At 47.7% G+C, this 13,852-nt stretch overlaps 1 protein-coding gene across 5 annotated transcripts in view; it reads left to right on the forward strand.

Moving 5' to 3' along the window:
- The window catches only part of LOC119185467 (uncharacterized), a 631,054-nt gene that overhangs the window by 105,550 nt on the left and 511,652 nt on the right, over positions 1–13,852 (forward strand). The window lies entirely within an intron of this gene.

A 13,852-nucleotide genomic window follows, 5' to 3' on the forward strand; every position in this document is an offset into this window, starting at 1 on the left:
GGCAACAAGTGCAAGTGACGAGCTCCACGAACGGCTACCTGTGGGCCTGGAAGGTAGCGTGAAGACGACGCCCATGAAAGAAATAATGACCACGTCTTGAAGGAAACCTAAAACGCCTCGCACACACACTGTACAGGCCCAAGAAGAAGCGTCCGACAAGACATCTAGACATCGTAGGAACCGCTCACCATCACGAAAATTAAAGAGTGACAGATTTCCGCAAGTCTCGCGATCAGTATCTTTGTCTCCTGAAATACGTGTTCTCCCGACAAGTTGTATAGAGCCACAAACTCTCAGCGTCACACCAAGCCTGGTAGTTCAAGCAGTGGAAGTGATGTCACCACATCCGGAACATCCGAAAAGCCCCTAGTGGATTCGCCGAACCGAGATCGATCACCTGATGCGGGTGAGGACTCAATGTTTTTTTTCAATTTGTGCTGCACACAACCATTCTTTCCGCTTCCTGTTGCCTGTACCATTGCTATGCTTGCTTCCCAGCCGTACAACCACTATGCATTTGTTGTCTCAGATGCATGCAAACTGTTTAGCATTTTATATGTTACTGTCATTCACAATGGAGCCTTCATGTGCCAATATGTGAGTGCTATGCTGTGGCGACTATGCCCTGTTATAGTAATTGAATCATTGGAGTTACTTTGCATGCTGCGTGTACTCGTTCTGTTATCATTGGGGTTGCTTACTGGGTCGATTCTGTCTTTGCGCGTGAGTAAATCTCAGCAGCAGTCCTTCGAGTGTCATCACGTTGACTACATCTACTGCCGCTTGACACAGGAGAGGCCATGCCATTCCCTTACACATTGCTGTTTAAAAAAAAAACTATTGTTTTGTTTCCCCCAAAATTTATTTTAAATGGATAGGCTATCTTTCATGACTTTCAATGTTCGTGGATTCAAAGATGTTGTAAAACAACAGGAGATAATGAACCTTGTGCGCTCGCTCGGGGTCGACGTTCTTTTCTGCAAGAGACCAACTATCGAACACGGCAAGACGTCATGGCCTTCCATGCTAGATTTTAGGTTGAAGCCTTCTTCTCCTTATCGCAGACGAAGTCGCGTGGCACTGGTGTCGTGTTTCTCAATCCGAGGTTCAGGCGGGGGGCACATTGCCTCTTCGATAATGAAGGCCGTGTTATTGTGGTGGACATGTAGATAAACGACCAGAAAATCCGATTCACCAACTTTTACGCGCCCGTGAATAGGTCTCTTGCCAATGACTTTTTTAGAGGTGCCAGGTCATTCCTGCTAAATTCAGCACCGTGCGTGTTGTTTGGTGTTTTCAACTGTGTTTTGGACTCAATTTGAGATGTCAGAGGCCCTAGTCAAAGACAAAGCACATACCATTCGAAAGAGTTGCAGAAAATATGCAGAGTTGAAGCTGGTCGATGCATGGGCAACGCTTCACGAAAACACCTTTGAAGCCACGCGCGTTCAGAGTACTTCTCAGAGCAAGATTGACAGAGTCTATATCCCAAACGAGCTCGTTACAAGTTTAGAGACATGCGATGTCACTTCTTTAGCGGCTGGGCAACGCAAGCTCAGCGACCACATGCCAGTGCTGTTCACCTTGAAGGCTTAGCTAGAAAGGCATTGCTCCAAGTTGTAGCGAATGGATACATCAATTTTAAATGATGAAGTTTGGTACCTGAAATGCGCATTATATCTATGCATCTTTGGAAGACACACTGCCAATAACGCCGACAGCATGGGATCTCTTGAAGGCCAGATGGCGTGTAATTGCGCCGAGGCTGGTAAAATGCGCCATGCACGTCTAACATCACAAATGAATGAAACATTGAGGCGTATTCAAATCTTTGAGCGCACAGGTAATGTAACAGGCGCAATTAAAAAGTACAATGGGGCCAAAAAGGCTAAATACGACTTCTTGTTGAGGGCAAGGTCCGGGGCTTTTAAACGCGGAGAGGAACTGCACCTGCCTACGGATGAACTAGGTAACTTGGCATACGCACAGCGAGTAGGGGTAAGAAAACACCAGCCCAGTATTATCGATGCAGCATGGACAGAGTGTGGGAGCATAGTCACAGATATCAAATCAACCAAGGAAGTCTTTAGGGCGCATTTTGAAAGGCTCTGCTCTGCAGATCATCGCTCCCAAGACGGCAACCAGCATCAAAGAATCGCAGACTTTTGTGAAGGTTTGCCCACGCTTTGTCCCGAGGCGTCTGATATGCTCTGCGCTGAGGCGACGAAAGATGAAGTTAGGCAAGCCTTGAGGAAAATGAACACTAACACGGCTCCAGGTCGAGACCGAATACTGACGGGGTTTTATATAACTTTCTTCGACGTCCTAGGCGACGCACTTACTGACATGGTTAACGGGTTCATTGTTGATGGGCAAAAGCAAAGGTCTTTCAGTGAGGGCCGTGTAGTCTTACTGCCAAAGGAGGGTGTGGATCCTGACGATCCATGGTCATGGAGGCCGATTACCCTCCTTAACACGGACTACAAACTTGTAGCTACGATCCTTGGCTTTAGGCTAAAACCTTTTCTGCCCGATATAGTCTCACCCACGGAAACGTGTGCAGTGCCGAGTAAGTCAATTTTGCAAACACTTACTCTGATAAGAGATTTGTTCTTCTATGCCAACGCCAAAAACGTTACCGGTGCTTTCGTGTCATTGTATCAAGCTAAGGCTTTCAACAGGGTCAAACATGACTACCTCTACTGCGTACTTAAAATGTTTGGTTTGCCTGAGCAGTACTTTCGCTGAATTAAGCTTTTATACACCAACATGACCAGCCGACTTCTCGTCAACGGCGTGGAGACAGCAAACTTTCCAGTGACAAGAGGTTTTTGCCAGGTGTAACCATATCAAGCGTAACCATATCAGTAACCATATCAAGCGTACAGAGGCGCCTCAAGGTCAACGATAAAGAAAAAAACGAGCAACCAAAGACTCCCTAAGTGCGCCATTTCTCCTCCTCTCGAAAGCGTAGTTCGCCGACTAACCTTCTCACATCGTCGGCCGAGCAAGCCCTGAAAGGTTCTCGTGGGAAATGGGCGTGGTGATGCAGAGTTGCGTCATGTGTCGCGGACGGCCCTCGAAAGGTCTCGCGCTTTCCCCAGCCTTCGCTGAGCATCGCGCCGACGGAAATGATGAGAATTTTCTGGAATCTAGCGCGTAGGGTATTTAATCGAGCAGCAGAGATGAGAGATCAGGAGAAGAAGGGATTTCACGCCAGTGTGCGTTGGGTGTTTCCGCCGTGTCTGTCGGCGAAGCCTTTTGTCCTCAGTGACAAAGGAGGAGAAGAAGAAATTTCGCGCCCGTGTGCGCAGGCAGAAGATGAAAATTTTGCGCAAGTGTACGTAGGGTCTTTCCGCCGTGTGGGCGAAGCCTCTTGTCCTCAGTGACAAAGGAGGAGAACTAGAGGATTTCCACCTGAGGGGTGAAGACTGGTGCTACAGGCAGAAGTGTGTGTCTACCACCAGCGAGTGAAGACGCGTGGCAACAGCTGTGCATGGGAAGCCGACGTGTTACCGGCGAAGAAGTTTGGTGCTTGGGGAGCAGCCAATTGAAGACGCGAGGTTTCCTGGAAGAGATACTTCGGGGGCAGTGGAACGACAACAGCGCTGGACTTTGAGCGTGTGATTCTCGGAAGAGTATCATTCAGACTTTTGTTTCAAGGACTTTGGACTGAAAAGGTTTTCAAACTCTTTAGTCTTTAAGTGTCTTGGTTGTTCGATGCATGCGACTGCAATGTAGTGCATATTGTTGTTTGTGTCCGTTGTTTCGAGTGTGGCTGATTGTACTGTGTAGTACTTTGTTTGATTGGTGACATATCGTATTCAACTATTGTCGAGTGTGAGTATATGAGTAAGGTAAAAACGCAGTATACTATACTAATGGGAGACTTTAATGAAAAGGTAGCGAAGAGGCAGGCTGGAGACCAGGCACTAGGAGATTATCGTATCGGTTCTAGGAACGCCAGACGAAAGCTTCTAGTAGAATTCACAGAACGCAATAATTTACGGATTTTGAATACCTTCTACCGAAAACTAGAAAAGCGCAAGTGGACATGGAGAAGCCCTAATGGCGAAAATAAGAACGAAATAGACTTTATAATGAGTGCACACCCAGGCACTGGGCAGGATGTGGAAGTGGTTGGCAAGGTACAATGCAGTGACCATAGAATGGTACGGTCTCGAATCTACCTAGACTTGAAGAAGCAACGACAGAAACTGATACGCAAGAAGCCAATCAATGAGCTAGCACTGTGAGGGAAAATAGAGGAATTCAGAGTCTCACTTCAGAACAGGTACTCGGCTCTTTGTGAGGAAACCAACCTTAGCATAGGTACAATGAATGATAATCTGAGGAGTATCATTATGAAGTGTGCAGTGGAAGTTGCAGGCAGGGTAGTTAGACAGGATACTGACAAGCTTTCCCAGGAAACAAAGAATCTCATTAAGAAGCGTCAAATCATGAAAGTCTCAAGTACAACAAACAAAATAGAACTGGCAGAGCTTTCGAGGTTGATTAATAGGCGTACGCTATGCGATGTAAGAAGGTATAACATGGAGAGAATTGATCATGCTCTGAAAAACGAAGGAAGCGTCAAAGCAGTGAGGAGGAAACTTGGGATAGGCAAAAATCGGATGTATGCACTAGGGACAAAGAAGGCAAAAAACCACCTATATGAAGAGGATCGTTAAAATAGCGGAGGTGTTTTACAGAGATCTGTAAAGTAGCCGAGACAACCACGACCTGAACACTATAAGAACTAGCAGTAATCCAGTGAGACACCCCACCAGTAATGATAGGAGAAGTCGGAAAAGCTTTGGAGAGCATGCAAAGAGGCAAAGCTGCTGGTGAAAATCAGGTAATATCAGATCTGCTGAAAGAGGGAGGACAGAGTGTGTTGGAAAAACTAGCCACCCTGTTTACGAGGTGTCCTCTGACGGGAAGAGTACCAGAGTCTTGGAAGAATGCTAACATCATCTTAATACATAAGAAAGGAGATGACAAAGACTTGAAGAATTACAGAATGATCAGGTTGCTCTCTATAGTATACAAGCTATTTACAAAAGCAATTGCTAACAGAGTAAAGAAAACATTAGAATTCAATCAACCAAAGGAACAAGCAGGATTTCGAACGGGCTACTCAACAATCGACCACATTCATACTTTTGATCGGGTAATTGAGAAATGTTCAGAATATAACCAACCACTATACATAGCCTTCATAGATTACGAGAAGGCGTTCGATTCAGTAGAAATATCGGCCGTCATGCAGACACTGTGGAATCAGGGCGTCGATGAAGTATACATAAACATCCTGTAAGAAATCTACAGAAGATCAACTGCTACCATAGTGATCCATAAAGAGAGCAATAGAATACCAATCAAAAAGGGTGTAAGGCAGGGGGGCGCAATCTCCCCAATGCTATTTACCGCATGCTTACAGGAGGTTTTCAGAAGCCTAGAATGGGAACGGTTAGGAATAAGAGTAATTAGTGAGTACCTTAGGAACCTGCGCTTCGCTGATGACATTGCATTGCTGAGTAACTCAGGGGACCAATTGCATCTCATGATTACGGAGTTAGACAAGGAGAGCAGAAAGGTGGGTCTTAAAATCGATCTGCAGAAAACGAAAGTAATGAACAACAACCTCGAAAGAGAGCAGCTCTTCGAGATAGGTAATAAAGCACTTCAAGTTGCAAAAGACTATGTCGACTTAGGGCAGGTAATAACCGTGGAGCCGAACCACGAGATAGAAGTAAGTGAAAGAATAAGAATGGGGTGGAGCACATTTGGCAAGCACTCTCAAAATATGACACGTAGTTTGCTACTATCCCTTAAGAGGAAGGTATATAACAGCTGTATCTTGCCGGTACTTAGCTGCGGAGCAGAAACCTGGAGACCTGCAAAGAGGGTTCAGCTTATATTGACGACGACGCAGCGAGCAATGGAAAGAAAAATGGTAGGTGTAACCTTGAGAGACAAAAAGAGAGCAGAGTGGATTAGAGATTAAATGGGGGTTAAGGATATCATAGTTGAAATCAAGAAGAGAAAATGGACATGGGCCGCGCAGGTAGCGCTTAGACAGGATAACCGCTGCTCATTATGGGTAACTAACTGGATTCCCAGAGAAGGCAATCGAGTTAGGGGGAGATAGAAGGTTAGGTGGGCAGATAAGATTAGGAAGTTTGCCGGTATACATTGGCAGCAGCAAGCACAGGACCGGGTTAACTGGCGGAACATGGGAAAGACCGTTGTCCTGCAGCGGACGTAGTCAGGCTTATTATTATTATTATTATTATTATTATTACGTTGATGATGATGATTGAATACGTGGATTCCGTCAAAGTCCTCAGGGTATATTTTCAAGATGGGGAGGTGGCCAAAAGAAATTGGGAGGACGCCGTACTGAGAGGCACCCAGATCTTCGCGTATGCCACTGACTTCCATTAGTCACTTCACGCCAAAGTGACGGTGGTGATAACGAAAGCATGCACATATGCTTTTTATATCGGGCACGTTGCACTCATAGCCAAACTTTTTGCGAGCCGCCTTGCGTCACTAGATGGAGCTTTCCTATGGACCTAAAGACACTGAAAGTTCAACAAAAGTTCCTGAATCTCCCAAAAAGTTGTGGAGGACTCAGTCTGCCAGATGTTGCGACATTCACAAAGGCACTTGCAGCTAAAACAGTTCACAAACTGTTTCAAGACAATGAATATGCTGGCCGTAGCTCACTGCTATATTGGACTGGAACTATTGTAGCCGCATTCACGTCGGAAATATACCGGGGACCTCAAGCAGAACACCCACATGACTTTTATAAAGCAGCAGAGGGTCTCAAGTTGTCGGTTGACGGCGAATCCACGGAAGAATATATTGCAAAGGTTGCCCTCGCACGCATTAGCGAAATGTTAATCAGTCGCTCGATTACTGACGAGAAAAAACAGATATGGAGGCCCAGCAAGTGGAAGAAATGGCGGACCAACCACGTACCAGAAGTGGTTAGAGAATTTGATTGGCTGTGGCGATGGGACGCGTTGCCCATTCGTAAGAGAGTCTCAAATTCATGCGTCGTTACTAATCACCACTGCCCCAACTGCTAGAAAAGAGAAACGATCCGCCACACGATGTTTGAATGCGTAGCGGCCAAAGGCGTGTGGCACGTCGTGCGTCGTCAATTGCGATTGTCAATTCCTTCGAGCCAACAGCGCAGAAGGTGCTTATTTGAACAACTCGTACTGTATGTCACAATGTTCGTCTTGTGGCGTCGCCGCTGTTTGGCCGAAGCACGGCGACGACCCCAACGAGCTGCATATCCAGCGTTGCAGAAGATTAGAATGATCATGGTTTGGTACTTTACCGAACAGATTGAAACTCAGGGTGAAGAAGCCTTCGTCAGAAAGTGGCATACACGTTTTTTTTAGAGTTCGTAATGGGAATATTGAACTTCCTTTACTGCCGTTCTAACTCGAAAAAAATGCTTCTCGTCGCACGTAATATTGTAACAATGTTGAAGGACTCGGGGTGTAATAAAACGAATTTCTTAAAGGGCGAACCTGTGCCCACAACTCGAAGGGACAATGGTCGTAACACTTTACAGCAGAACACCAAAGATGTCTTTTTCTTCTACTTCTTCAGAATAGTCCCAAGCGCGTGGCGCACATCAGCAGGGGCCAGCTTGGTTCTCGTGCTATCATCATCGTCTCTGCGCAACACTAGAAGGCGCGCATGTATGTCTCTGGGCGCGTGGTGATTGGTGATGGGCACGTTGTTTGAATGCAGGCACTATGTCGCGACATAATCCTCCTCCTCATACGCATCGTCCCGATGCGTCAGGCAATGAATAGATTCGTGGTAGGCATCACTGGTCTTCCGGTGATCTTTCATAGTATTGCTTCATCCGGACTGCAAGTACAACCTCTGTAGGGTTGCGGCGTTTTGAGCTCCCGTGTATAGCGGATTTGACTTGGTAAGTTACATCGCTTACACGATGGAGTACTTCGTAAGGCCCGAAGTAGCGGCTCAAAAGTTTTTCAGAAAGTCCACGGCGACGCACTGGGGCCCATATCCATACTTTGTTACCTAGTTGAAAATGCGCTTCGGTACGGCGCTGATTGTACCGATAGGAGTCAATATGCTGTTGGCGGCGTATTCTGTATCTCGCCATCTGTCGTGCTTCCTCGGCTCTTTGCAGGAAGTCGTCTAGGCCAGGTGGATTGCTGCTTTCATCAATGAGTGGTAACATGGCATCCAGTGGAGTGGTGACTCTTCGGCCGAATACAAGTTCAAATGGTGTCACTCGCGTTGTTTCTTGAACGGCTGTATTATATGCGAACGTGATGTAGGGCAATATTTCTTCCCACAGTTTATGTTCGATGGCGATATACATTGAAAGCATATCAGTCAGAGTTCTGTTCAAGCGCTCCGTGAGGCCATCTGTTTGAGGATGGTATGCTGTAGTTCTTCTCTGGTCTGTATGGTCATTCGCATCAGACATTTCATTAGGTCTGCAGTAAAAGCTGGGCCACGATCTGTAATTACGACGCTGGGTGCACCATGTCTGAAAACTATGTTGTTGATGAAGAACTTGGCAACTTCAAGAGCTGTTGCAGTGTACAGCGAGTCAGTCTCAGCGTAGCAAGTGAGATAGTCCGTGGCTACGACTATCCACTTCTTGTGTGCAGTCGATGTCGAAAACGGGCCTAGGAGATCCATACTGACTTGTAGGAATGGGGCATGCGGTGGTTCTAATGGCTGGAGGAGGCCTGCAGGTTTCACGAATGGAGTTTTGCGTCTTTGACACTCACGGCAAGTTTTAAGATAGCGCTGAACTGATGATAACAGTTTTGGCCAGTAGTATTTTAGGTGAATTCTGGCGAATGTACGGCTGACACCTATGTGTCCAGATGTCGGCTCATCATGACATGCGTGCAGAATCTCGTTTCGTAAAGGTGCAGGTACAACGAGTAGAAACTTGTCACCATGAGGCTTGAAGTTCCTCTTGTAAAGGACCCCTTCTCGAAGACAGAACGAAGGGAGCCCTCTGGATAAAGTGCGCGTGACTTTAACGTTGAGTCCTTGAAGACGCTGTATAAGCGGCAGCAAATCGGGGTCATCTTGTTGTTGTTGAGCGCTTTCTGATGCCTGGACGACGCCTAGGAACGGGAAGTCTTCTTCCTCCGGCTCATTCGTCTCCACTGGGGCGCGTGACAGGCAGTCGGCATCGCTGTGCTTTTTCCCAGATTTGTATACCACAGTAACATCGTATTCTTGTAGCCTAAGGCTCCATCTTGCTAGTCGGCCAGAGGGGTCCTTAAGATTCGCCAGCCAACACAGACAATGGTGGTCACTGACTGCTTGGAATGGTCTACCGTAGAGGTACGGCCGAAATTTACTTATGGCCCAGATGGCCGCGAGACACTCTTTTTCGGTTGCAGAGTAATTTGTCTCAGCTTTCGAAAGCTTGCGGCTGTCATACGCTAGCACTTTTTCTTGGCCGTTTTGCCGCTGAACTAGAATGGCTCCGAGGTTGACGTTACTCGCATCAGTGTGAACTTTCGTTTCGGCAGTATCATCGAAGTGGGCGAGGATTGGAGAGGCTTCCAGGCGTGTTCTTAACTCATCAAATGCTTCGTGTTGTTCACTTTCCCACATAAAGGGCACCTCGTCTTTTGTCAGATTAGTAAGTGGTTCAGCAATGTTCGAAAAATTTTCCCCAAATCGCCGATAGTACGCGCATAAACCCAGGAAGCGACGTACTGACTTCTTGTCTTTGGGTGTCGGGAACTTCGCGATGGCAGCTGTCTTTTCGGGATCTGGACGAACGCCGTCGGAGCTGACGACGTGTCCGAGGAATCGAAGCTCTTCAAAAGCGAAGTGGCATTTTTCTGGCTTGATGGTCAAGTCTGCTGAACGAATGGCTTCTAATACTGTGTGGAGTCGCTCTAGATGTTGGTCGAATGTAGCGGAAAATACGACAACGTAATCCAAGTACACCAAGCAGGACTGCCATTTCAGTCCCGCGAGGACAGCGTCCATCATTCTCTGAAACGTAGCTGGCGCTGTGCACAGGCTGAATGGAAGCGCTTTAAATTCATAAAAGCCGTCTGGGGTTATGAATGCCGTCTTTTCACGGTCGCGCTCATCCACCTCCATTTGCCAATATCCGCTCTTGAGATCAAGGAGAGAGAAGTATTTCGCACTCCGTAGTCGATCGAGTGTATCATCGATACGCGGCAGAGGGTATACATCCAGTTTCGTTACGCTGTTCAGCTTCCGATAGTCGACGCAGTATCGAAGGCTGTTATCTTTCTTTTTAACAAGCACTACGGGAGACGCCCATGGACTGCTGGAAGGCTGGATCACGTCATCTGAAAGCATCTCCTCCACTTGTTTCTTGATGACGTCTCTTTCTTTTTGCGATACTCGATATGGGTGTTGGTAAATCAGTCTCGTGGCTTCTTCTGTTATAATCCTGTGTTTTGCAATAGCCGTGCGTCACACCTTAGAAGGCGTTGAAAAGCAGTCCGAAAACTCTTTTATAAGGGCGAACAATCGTTTCTTTTGATATTCTAGGAGCCTATGGTTGACGTTCACTGATGCGTCAACGTTGCAGGTCTCTTGTGGAGTGGTTGGCGTTGTCGCTAAACTGCATAGTTCAGTCGCCATGCAGAACTCGTGGAAATAGGCGATAGCCATACCTTGCGCGATGTGCTGACATTCATTCCCAAAATTCGTAAGGAAGACAACTGAGCGGCCATTCCTTAAGTGAACAACACCCCTCGCCACACAAATTCCTTTGTTTAAAAGGGCTCTACGTTTTCATTCGCTATTCCTTTGTGGTCACAAAATGCCTTATTTTTCACAAGCACCATTACACTACAGCGTGGTGGCACTGTGACGTCATCATGAACAACGTGCAGAGCAGTAAGACGTCGCTTTTCTGATTCCTCCACCGACATAGCTTGTTCGGTCGAAAGCGTTACACTGGATCTGCGCAGATTAATTATGGCTCCATTGGCTTGCAGAAAATCCATCTCTAGTATAAGCTCCCTTGAACAGTCCGGCAGCACGATGAAGTCAGCAACGTAAGTAAAGCCTCTTATTTCGAGCCATGAGGTGCATCTGCCGAGCGGTGTATTAGTGTGGCCACCTGCCATGCGTATCTGTGCCCCACTCCATTTTGTCACAAACTTTTTCAGTTTCTTTGCCAATTTGTGGCTCATTAACGAATAATCAGCGCCGGTGTCAACTAAAGCATTTAGCTCGTATCCGTCTATTTTTAACCGAAAATCTGAAGTAATCTTCGCACTGCTTCGCTTATCCTCTGTAAACATAGCATCGTCACATTGAAACCGTAATGGAGGATCTTCGCAACTGTAGTTATCAGCGGCCTCACCTCCACAGATCGCTTGCTTCAGTTTTCCTGGTGTGGGCTAGTAGAACGGTGCCCAGACCGTGCGGAAGAAGCACGTGGCCTGTGTGATCGGTAACGCCTGGGCGACGGCGATCTTGGTTGATGTTGGCGTGGAGTGAGTGGGCTCTGGCGCGCGGACAAGTACTCTTCGATCTCCGTTGGCCGTTCACCGTTTCGCGGGCATGGTGCGTACAACGGAAAGCCCCTTAATCCTGCCTGTCGGTAAGGGCAGAACCTTTACAGGTGACCTGCTTCCACACAATGGAAACACAAAGGCCTGCGCTCATTGTCACGCCAGATGTCACTTTTCCGGGGCCTTTGATCCACGTAGCGAGCTACACCACGGGCTCGTGGCAGGTAGGTAGCCGTCGGTTCCAGTGGACGAGGTGCGCTGCGTACCGTTTGTGGGCAAGGAGAGGCCATCGCAACTGCTGCATTGGTGTGCGCCGCAGGTTGTCTGAGTACTTCAGAGTACGTTGGGATGCGTTGGATCGGCTGTGGCGCACGCTCCGGCTCACGTATCATCTGCCTCAGTTCATATCGTACTACGTCGACGAGAGACAGTGTTGCTGTAGGGTGAGGTGCTTGCAACTTGCTGAGCTCTTCCCTGATCACCGACCTGATGAGTTCTCGCAAGGCGTTCATGTCACTTCGCTGGCGTCCGAAGAAGACATTGGCAGGTGCATAGTTTATGTTTCGATTGCACTGTCAAGCCCGCTGTTCTAGCGTTTTCTCGATGGCTGTCGCTTCTGTATGAAACTCCGCAACTGTTCGTGGTGGGTTGCGGACGAGAACAGCGAATAGCTCTTGCTTCACCCCACGCATGAGGTGGCGTAACTTCTTGTCTTCAGTCATATGGGAATCTGTGCGCTTGAACAGGCGGATCATGTCCTCGATATACATTGCGATACTTTCGTTGGTGAGTTGGTTCCTGGATTCGAGCACAGCCTGCGCCTTTTCTCTGCGATCCGCGCTGGCATAAGTCACCACAACTTGTCGCCGAAATTCATCCCAGGTCGTAAAGGAGGTTTCATGGTTCTCATACCACGACTTTGCGAAGTCCTCCAAAGCAAAGTATACGCGGCGGAGCTTCTCTCTCTCGTCCAAATCCTTCAAGCGTGCCACTCTCTCAAAGAGGTTCAGCCAATCTTCTACGCCTTCATACGAGTCGCCGTGAAGTACTGGTAGCTGGTGAGGCTAATTTATCACCACTTGGGCTGGTGTTGCATGACTTGTCATGGTGGCGGCGTCCATTGACTGAGTTCCCCTTGGCGTGAAGCGGAGTGGATTGAATTCTGGTGAACCACCTCGAACACGGCGACTGGTCCTCTAATGCACAGGTGTCGGCTCCCCAAGATCAACTCGCTGTTGGTCGGGGCTACGCTGTCTTGCGTTCGTAGGGCTTTGATTCATTACCCAGCACGTCAACCAGAAATGTAACGATGTTGAAGGACTCAGGGTGTAATAAAACGTATTTATTAAAGGGCGAACCTGTGCCCACAACTCAACTTGACTATGGTCGTAGCACGTTACAGCAGAACACCAAAGATGTCTTCTTTTTCTACTTCTTCCAGAATAGTCCCAAGCTCGTGGCGCACATCAGCAGGGGTCAGCTGGGATCTCGTGCTATCATCATCGTCTCTGCGCAACACTAGAGGGCGCGCATGTATGTCCCTGGGCGCGTGGTGATGGGCGCGTTGTTTGAATGCAGGCACTATGTCGCGGCAATATGTGGATCTGTTCCAACTTACTGCTTTTTTTCGCGTTTCTTTTCTCTTTGTTTTCTTGGGTGATTGGTAATCTGTGAGAATATTGAAGTGCTGTGTGTTACATCCTGACTATGTTCTCTTGTTTTACACGCCACTGAAGTGATTTTGTTACACCAGGTGGTTGTACTCACCTGAAATACTGTTACCAGTTTGCAATACACTTCCCTCTTTCGCCCCTCTACTGGGTCACTTTATTGTTCATTTCGTGGAACTACCTCTGGTTTAAATTCGACGCTGTTTAGAGAATTTTATCAGGTGCGCTCACACAGCTGCGATGCGTGGCGCCACGTAGTTTTATTGCTTTTAGGAGCAAAGCTTTTTATAGCATCACTTCGTCGGTCATCCTTCTATCCAGCGTAGCCAGCATATCCACGGAGTGAATATGATGAGTGGGGCAAAGCGTTCGTCCGTCCGATGCGTGCTGTTGTGTGATAGGGGTCAACGGACGCATGGACGAGCGAATGCCCTGACGGACGGATGGATGGACGGAGGCTTCACCCCACTAATCATTCACTCTGTGCATATGCTGGAGTTTTGTTTATTTATCTTTCGTGCACCGAACAATGTTTTGCTTGTCGTCGACAAGTGCCACTGAACGTGCCTCATCAATAGGGCATGTCGTGGCGAGCGCGGCTGGACGGCTGGCGTGCCAGCCTAAGAAGCGAAG

Source organism: Rhipicephalus microplus, unplaced genomic scaffold, assembly GCF_043290135.1.
Source record: "Rhipicephalus microplus isolate Deutch F79 unplaced genomic scaffold, USDA_Rmic scaffold_15, whole genome shotgun sequence".
In the NCBI taxonomy this organism is placed as follows: domain Eukaryota; kingdom Metazoa; phylum Arthropoda; class Arachnida; order Ixodida; family Ixodidae; genus Rhipicephalus; species Rhipicephalus microplus.